Here is a 9492-nt window from a genome sequence, read left to right on the forward strand (position 1 = left end):
AATGGTTTTGAAATCCGAAATCCGACTTGGGAGACACAGAAGCCCAGCACTTTTGAAAATTACGTATTATAATTAGTTTTATCAGGTAACTCAATGCTGTTCTTCATTACGTCAGTAAAACACGAGATCAATATGGATTGATAGAGATGCTTGCAATGGATAAATCTTATTTAAATATATCCAGTAAAATTTTCTTCAGGGTTTCTTTGCACATAATACTTGACTGTTCCGTTTTTTCCTCTTCAAGCTCTTATATTTGTCATAGAATTAATACTCTTTTACAATTCAATATAAAGGTCTTGTGGCCTTTAATAAGAAGTGCAAGGCAATGACTGCCTGTATATTTCATTAAAACTGAAACGCTGAGTTGAAGTTTACAAAGGGAAAAAAAAAACTGCCTAGATTTGCAGTAAATGTATTTTCATGCGGAACTTCTGTGAAGAAATGGCCAAGACGACCCTGGAAGTAGCCTATATATGTGCAGATGTCTAAGTTGGTGTTAATATCAAAGGACCTAATATTTCAAAGTTTCACTGACTTATCAAAATTAAGTTTTTAATTAATGCTCATATAGGAGTGCAATTCAATAAATACTTTTGCATGTGGAACTCTGGTTTTCTTTTTTTACAAATATGCCCAGACGTGTAGGAGAAATAGGGGGAAAAAAATCCACCCACTTTTCTGTCACACAGTGTGGTCATTAACCTTTTCTTAGCATCACTTCATTTGCAGGCAGACTTGGCTTTCAAGGTGCTTTGCAGTGCAGACAGTTTGAAAGGCAGACACAGGGAGTACTGGATATCTCCACAGAACATGCATATTGTTTCCCGAGATTTAGAGCTTTTAAGTGTCCGCATGCATTGTTCTGTATTCAGATGGTTCTGCAAACCTCCATAAAAGAAAAGGCATTTTAGTTTGATGTGAATACTGTGGCTGGCCAAAGTGGGTGATGCTAGTTAACGGATTTAGATGGCACTGTACTTGAATCTTCATTCTGTTGAAAAACATGTGTAATAATGGATATAGGTACCTGCTGAAGACAATATTGATTATCTGTTTGGCTCTGTACAAATTTCACTTACCAAACTCTCACCAAGTTCCTGTATTTTAATCTTCCTGTGTATAATGAATTTGAACAATCAACTGGTTCATCATGTGTACTTTAACAGACCTTTACCATGCTAGCTAAGTAATTTTTTAAGCTGATAGCATTTCATTGTTAAAAATTTAAACAAGGGGTAGTATTTAGCAGAAGTTTCTGAGAAGTGCAGTCCTTTGCTCTATGAACGCATCGTTTAGGGGAATGTAGAAGTGTAAAGGATTACCTGGTGACTTCTCTAGCCCACATGGCTTTCTCCACTTCATGTGCCCTTTCCTCTACAACCCCCCCCCCAAAAAAAAACCCCAAAAAACCAGATATAACGAAGAAATAAATGAGTGATTTGTGTTAGTTTTGAGTCTTGTGTAAGCAAAGGAAATAAACTCTGTTGCACTCATGTAATGAAAGATGATGGACTTGATGCACAATCTGAGAGTTCAAAGGATTTCTTCCAAATAATTTAATGCAATTATGGATCAGACTCAAAGGACTAGAAGAAAGAGGGTCTGAGCATTTTTCTGTCTCGTTTAATCAGCTTAGATCCCCTCAATATTTCTGACAGATGATAACTTAGATCAATAGGTCAAATCATTGCATCATTAGCCTTATTTGTTGGATTTACAGCAAAAGAACGGTATATTCGAACATTACAAAGTTCCATTCTCAAAGGAAAGAGGTGTGGAAGGTGTAAATCAAAGCTGACACACAGGTACTCTGGTAACCTCTTGCACTTGGACACACTCCTTCTGTTCTCCTCCTTCTCTTTCCCCATTTTTCTTTTTCCCCATTTGGCTTCTGTTTAATTCCTTCACCTATCCTCATACCGCAATTCACTGATCTGCACCTGCTTTGTTTCAGCCTCTTACTGTACAATGGCTCCATCAGTGCTTGCTCTCCTTTTAGACTGCTGGGTCCATCAGTCAAAACACTTCACAAGCAGACACCAGCAGCCCTGCAGCTGACACAGCCAAGTGAAACAGGTTTTCAGTGTTTGGAAAAGCACTCCTAAAGCCTGGGAACTTGGTGCTTGACAGACACCGCAGCTTCCAGATCGAATGTTACCATTAGCAGTAAAATTTCTAGCTATTGCACTGCTGCTGGAAGATCTAGTTTTTCTTTCTCTTTTTTGTCAATAGTAAAGTTGGCTGTTACATTCCCTTGAATAATTGGAAGGACGTGAAAAAGCACACTGCTCTGTAATTTGGAGTTGTGTGGACTTTGCAAGGCTGACAGAAAAGAAGTCCTGTCTAAGCCCTGTTGATTGCGTAAGCAATATAGAATGTATAAACAGGCTGTGTGTCTGTTAAAGGTCGGCTTGACCTACGCAGTGTTATTGTTACATTAACATGCAGTGTATTTATAGAAAACCAACTTATCATATTTACTTCTGAATAATTCATTTGTGAAGTCAGAACCAACCTGTACTTTAATGGAGACCCTCTTAAAAATGCGCTTGATTGTAAGTAGGAAAATGTTAAATGAGAGAGAAATGACCTTAAGAAGTTCTCACTTTGCACAAAATGCAGACAGACAGAGAGAGATCCTGAAATATGATTGCACACTTGTGAACCTGTCCTTCCTTTTCCCTTTCCACACAAATGTGGTTTTTCTATGGCTTGTGCCTGTTGTGAAAGCCAGCTGCTTACAAATGCTCTGGAATGCCAGGGCTTGCAAGGTGTTCAGCCCATCTCTGGCAGACGAGTAAAGTCTGAGATCAGTAGGAGTTGATGGACATTTGGTACTTTGCATTAAGGCAGGTGTGTGGCCGTGCTGCGGATTTAACATTCTAAGACAAGGAGGGTTTCTCCTCTTCAAAATCTTGATCTCAGCATAAAGCTTCTAAGAAGATAAGAGTTCAGCCACCCTAACAGGTGAATATGTAGGTTATTCTTTAGTAGCACATGACTTTACATTCAGTTGAAACATCATCATTCATTAAAAATATAAATATCTGTATGACAGTTTTTGTATGCTTTTATCTTATTACAGAAATAATGACCTTGGTACAGATCATTTCCTTAGGATTAAGATTAATGACATCCTGTGCATCAGGCTATCATCAACTCCCAGCCAGTCATTAATCCCCAGGAAATCCTGTGCCATATTTGCTTCTGCTTAAGTGCTGGTCAGGCAATCCTTTATTCAATGTATAGTGAGCTGGACTGTTCATAACAGCATTACCCATATGAATAAGGATGTTGCTATCAGACCTGCTGTGTTGTCAGGCCCCATTCCAAGATCCAAGCAACCTGAACGTAAATCATGGCAATCATTTGTGACTTTTTTTTTCTCGTCTGAGTGCTGTACCTCAGATATCTTTGTCCTAGCTTTGAAACAGACGTTCCTGGATTAGGAAAATGTAGGATTTACAAAGATCTCTTCACATTTTTTAATAGAAGAGGGCTGTTATTTTGCGGTGGGAGAAGGAGAAGGAAAAACGTGGAATTTATTTTGTGTGAAAGTGTCTGCTATGGACAGGAAGCCTACCTTCTCCCTATAAGCTGTAGGTTACTTTAAAGAGTGATTCCTTCAGATTTGTGGATAGAGGTTTTACTCTCTGGAGGTCCCTATAGGTACTCATTGAGAAGGGAAGGTACTGGCGATGAAGTGATGACTCTGAGCACCAGTACAACCTGAGGCTACCTTGCTTTTCTTGCAGGTTCTTTAGCAGGGTAAAGGAAAAATCGAGATCTTTTCCTTATCATTCCACCTTTTTTCTGTCTGCTGTTAAGGTGGCACAGGCCAACAAAACATCTTCCACAAGGGAGGATTTAGCTAGATACTGACTCCCTTGCTCCTGCATGACAAGGATGTAACTCATATGCAAATAACAACCTCTGCATGAAAAGGAATGTGTTATAAATCTCTGTCATGACTCAGTCCCCAGTCAGAAGTAGGTATCTTCAGCAATTCTCTCCTATTGCCATCTCTAGTCCTATTTCCAAAGTAAAAAATTACAGGATGTACTTCTGCAGGAAAGTTGTTGTTTACCTTACGTGCTTTGCTTTTATTTTTTTAGGCACAAATATGGTGCATGTTACTGGTGAGAGAAGTAACCTTCTGTTACATAAAGCTGAGCTGACAATTCTGTCACTTCCTTCACTGTATGCAGAAAAATACAGCACTGTCACTGTCTGCTCTGACAAAGAAAAAACAGAAACCTGCGTTTATTTCTGCTTCTCAAGAAAATAAAGAATTATTAGATCCTGTTGTGTTCCTAGATGCTTAGCTTAAGAATTTTCCAACTCCTCCATTCACCTCAAATTAGTTTGCTAAATTTGGTGCTGGTACTTGTGTTCTTTTCTGAGTTGTCCTGAAAAATGTCAGCTTATTCCAAAGACAGCTGATGCAGGTTGGGTAACTTTCACCTGCCTGGTCACTCAGCAGGTTCCCAGCTTTTGTCCCATTTTGCAAAACCCTTTTGTTCTTGTTCTTCCTTTGGCCTTGGCACCGTCCTGTGCTCGGTCCCATTGGCTGAAGCTGTTTATTTGTTATACCCTTGGAGAAATAAGGCCAGGCAGCTCAGCTTACACCAGCTCATGGGTAATGCTCATCTTCTGCATTGCTGAAGTAACCTGAGCACTTCCACTTCCCTCAGTTCTAATGGTGGATACTGCAGGACTTCAGTGCGCTTCCTAGCACCATGCCAGAGATGAAAGAAGTCATTCTTCAGTGGCTTATAAGCGCAACAGCATTATATCTAACATGAGGAAATACGCAAATCTAGGCAAAATTAATAAAAACAACTATGTGTTTTTTTAACTATCTCTGCTCTAGATTTTTCATCAGTCTTGACTGCCCTTTAGGCATACCTCTGAGGTTACAGGGCCACTCAGGAACCTTCTTCTTGCAAACTTACCCTTACCCAGCTCGTAACAGTTCTTGCTTCCTCTTCTGGCCCACCAGGGAAAAACAGGCCTCTGAGGGCAGCGCTCAGAACATTTTGCCTTTCTTCTCTGCTGAAGGCCAAAACATTTGCAAGGTTCTTCTGCCAGAGAAGGTGAAGGCTCCGTGCCAGGCTCATATACAAATTAATGACTGTTAGTTATAATCTATGGTCTTCCCTTTATCTCCAGCTTGTGATATCTCAGTCTGATATCAAGATAGGAAACCAATAGAAAGGGCAATTAGGCTTACCTTCAAAATGGAGTGTTGTGTCTTCCAAAGGCAGATACTCATACCCTCTTTATGAAGCTAGCTTTCACAGAATTGTGGGGGGTTTTTTCATGTAGGTTGGAAGGACCTTTTGAATTACAGAATTCAGCTAGTCCAACCCGCTGCTCAAGCAGTATCAGCACACTGCCCAGGACTGTGTCCAGTCATGTTTTGATTATTTCCATAAACAGAGACTCCACAATCTTTCTGGGAAACCCTTTCCAGTGTTTGACTGTCATTGCAGTAAAAGGTGATTTATTGTGTCCAGATGAAATTTTCTTTTCTTTAATTTTTTACAGGCATCTCCAACATCATACTGAATTAATAAACTTTAGGTAGAACTCACTGCAGAGTGAGCAACAGCATGAGTAGAAACAGTGGGTTATGTGAAGCTAGGGGCAGATCTATTTAAATAGGCAGATATGGTCTTTTAGATAGCCCTACTAATATCTGCCAAAAAGTTGAGAGATAGAGAAAATAAATAGCTGTTTCCCACCCCCACTCCCCCCTCCGCACCCCCCACTCCAGAATTACTTAAGATTTGAAAGCCAAAAATGGATAGTGATGGAATTTACAAGCTTCCATGTAGCACACGTAAGATATAAATGTCACTGTGACAGCTGTGGAACCTGAGCTGTCTACAAAGATGTGTGCTTTTGGCATAGAGAAAATGATATCTTAGGCTAACAAAGATAATTTTGTTACAAAGTTTTAGTTCAGCTGCTCTTTCACGGGCACCCCCTTGTCGTGGGGAAGGAGCTTGCATGCTCTTGTGAGGTTGAGAGCTGTGCTGGTGCTGGCATGTGCCTCCGGTGGGGTCTCCCAAGCCAGACAGGTCTCAACTGAAGGGTCAGACAAAGTGTGTCCATGGGCAGGATGGGCTCACTAGCCTCCGGGCAACCATCCTAGGAGAAGGACAACTCTAAGCCAAACCCGGGCAGATGGAGCTCCTTTAGCCTTGTAAGGCTCCATCTCAGAGAAGGACACTCTAACCAAACCTACGACCCGAGGACTTCACTGTCACCGTCCAAGCTCGCTAGGCCCTGGCAGATGAACCTCAGGTGTAAAGGGTGGGGCCAGTTCCGCGCATGCTGCGCCTCACCTAAAAAATCCACCGCGCAGACCCGAAGGGTGCACTCATCGCTTGCAGTGAGCGTGGGAAAAACCCTTCCCAGATCTTCGTTCACGAAGCCAAGCCATGGTGATGAGTTCAGCTAATTTATCTAAATGTGAATCACAAATGATGTCTACGATGAAAGAGGAAGAATTTTGAAATCTGAATTATTTTACTGAGATAAATGCAAGGACTGCTTCATTCTTGTCGTATTTTAGGGATGGTGGTCTTGCTTTTTCTAAAAACAGTGGCTGCACTTCCATGACTGTAGGGTGAGTGCACTTGCAACATATATCCCATCCATAGAGTGTGTCTATATTAGTGACATGTATCAAAAGTTGGGGTACAAAGAAAACCTTACAAATTTCTTGCATAATGGGCAGCTTAGTGGCAAAATGTGGCTCTTTGTTGTGATGCGCTCAAACTCTGCAGCAGTAAATGTCAGGTCTGCTTAAGTTCACATGGTCCCAAAATACAGAGAGAAGAAAGTACTTATTGCTAGTTTCTCTGATAGAATTTCTAGCTACTTAAAAAGTGAAGAACAGGTATTCTTTTAAAATCAATATTACTCCTTGTACATAGCAAATTTTAAATTGTGCGAGTTTTCTGATGCCTTTTACTACATTTATTTTTTTAAATCTGAAGTTCAGTCCTTGTGTTCTATTTGTGGTAGATGTTAGTTTTTGCAACAATTTATTTCTGCATGTCATGTTGTATTCTTTTAACTGGAATCTACTCCAGCTGCTCACTGCAGGCAGAATTCTTGTCTCTCATCTCCATGATATATTCCAGTGATGCCCTGTTCTTCAGAGAGCGTATTCTTCATGGGATTCCCTACAGAATGTGCAAGGGAGACATGAATATTTAAATAAAATCGTGATCCCAGAGCAGGGTACAGCTGTCCTGACTATGCATTTCCATGCTTAATGGCTTTAGCTTCATTTTAAGTTTCTTCCTTACTGAATTTATGTGTTGAAACTTTAACAGCAAAGAACATGAATAATTTATAAACCTGTTCAGATCAGAGAATAGTAGTAGCTATGAGGGACTTTCTGTTGAAGGTGAAAATAGAAGATTTCCCTTAGTAAAGTTTGTGTATGGCAGATGACTTCTCCTCTGCTGGTTGGCTGGATTTTATGACTGGACAGTGAGAGGAATGTACACTGCCTTTGCATTATTCTCCTTGGACATAATGAAAACCAGAACAGCTGGAATTTATGGTAGTTGTAGTTGTATGTATCCAGTAGCCCACAGTGCCTGGCCCCACAGATACTGGCTGAGATTCTGACCCCATGAGAATCAGTGATAAATTTACAAATATTATCAGTACGATGAGGTTTTCACTTCTTCATCTTGGAATTCTAATTTTTGTTGATATTTGAAAATTCTTTAAAGCTAAATACCCTCTCCAAACTCAGTGAGGATTGTATTTGATCCAAGCAGGGTCAATTCTGTTATATATCAATTGTCCTTTGGTGTTACTACATTCTAGAGAACGTATGCCTGTCTTCAAGAGTTTGGTGAAAGATGGCAGAAAGGTATCTTAGGAGTGAAAAAGATGGAAAAGGAAACAAAGCCTTCAGGAACAAGCACTTCATACTTTTCTTAAACTGAAAAAAAACTAAAAACAAAACCAAAAACCAACCCACATAAAAATATCAAAAGCAGAGTCTGACACATAATAGTAATTTGAATTACTTTTTCTCTCTGTTGCATATGTGCCTTAATAACATGCCATTGGGCACCTCCTTTAAAAAAATTTGCTCTTTAACCTGTATCCATTAAAACCCTGTGGATCCACTGATGAATTTCCTTCTGTCACCGTAAGAAGATTTGCTATACAGTGTGGAATGTAAGAACAGTGGGTTTTTAGTCTTGATTTTAAATGCTTCACTGAGAGCAAAGTAATAGGCAGATCTTGCTTTTGAATGTTTTGATTATCCTGAGCTGCCCAGAACTCTACTGGTATGACTGTATAAAATTTTAATTCTATTTCTATTCACACTCCAATTTGATAAAATTGCAGTAAACTAAGTATAATAAAAGGAGAGAACTTTAATAAGGTTATTATCAGGACCATTAAACCACCTACAATAAAAAAACGGAGTAAGGACACATGAGGAGAAAGAACATGAGTAGAAGGCTTGCAAGTTAAAGACAAGATGAAAGGTGACCGCTTGTGTTTTTAGAGCTCAGATCCACAAAGTATTACATAATTTAGTTACTCCCAATGTACTGCCTACTGGTCAAGCACCTCAAAGACTTTATTTGCTTAGGACTGTTAATAAAGAAGCACTGTTAGTATCATAATCCAAAAAGATGTCGTTCTAAAATGCATGCAACTATTATTATTTACTGTGTTACTTGGCTCCAAGAGAGGTCGATTTGTGTTTTCCACTGCACCAGCTCAGTGGCGAAGCTTCCATTTTGCAAAAATTGGAGGCTTGAACGTGCACAAGTAAAAATGTAAACTACAACATTTAATTATAACTTGCATTATAATTAATGCAATTAGTTAATAAATAATTAACTTTAACTATAACAGTTTGGATCATCTGGAGGTACCAGGAGAAAAAGTCAGCAGCTTCTTAAAAAAAACATTTTTTTCTCTCCTTGCATTCTGCAGTGATAATACCTACAAATTCCCTCAGCAGTCCTAGTCTATCCCAGATGGGATGTAAGTACTTTATGAGAAAATTAAGAGGTTTATGGAGTTCGTAAAAGGTAGGAGTGAAAATTAAGATGAGATTCACTGAAAGAAAATTACTTCAAAGGAATACTTCCTTTTTAAAATTCACAATACCTAATATCCTTCAGCTGGTGGGATTTCTTGTGCTTTGTCACAAATAGTCTGTGTACACAGGCATTATATTTTATAAGAACTGCTAGAGGTTAGAACTCTCATTTTACATCTGTAATGGTAATCTCCACGAGATCCTTTGCAAGTTTTTAGCACTGAGTTCTTTGTTCCTAATCTAAAGTCACTGATAAAACCAAATCAGCATTTGATTCCAATTAGCTTGGATAGCCATTACAACTTATTCTTTGGGTTGTGGGTAAGTCTTTGATCATCTAATTGAAATTCCTTATGACAGCTGGAAGAAATGAGAGAAGATATTAGGGA

General features: G+C 39.3%; 1 protein-coding gene across 2 annotated transcripts in view; it reads left to right on the forward strand.

Annotated features, from left to right (window-relative positions):
* SLC24A2 (solute carrier family 24 (sodium/potassium/calcium exchanger), member 2) overlaps positions 1–9492 on the forward strand; it is a 108571-nt gene that overhangs the window by 58637 nt on the left and 40442 nt on the right. The gene's annotated exons all lie outside the window — the stretch shown is intronic.

This window comes from Buceros rhinoceros, unplaced genomic scaffold, assembly GCF_000710305.1.
Source record: "Buceros rhinoceros silvestris isolate BGI_N320 unplaced genomic scaffold, ASM71030v1 scaffold2100, whole genome shotgun sequence".
In the NCBI taxonomy this organism is placed as follows: Eukaryota; Metazoa; Chordata; class Aves; order Bucerotiformes; family Bucerotidae; genus Buceros; species Buceros rhinoceros.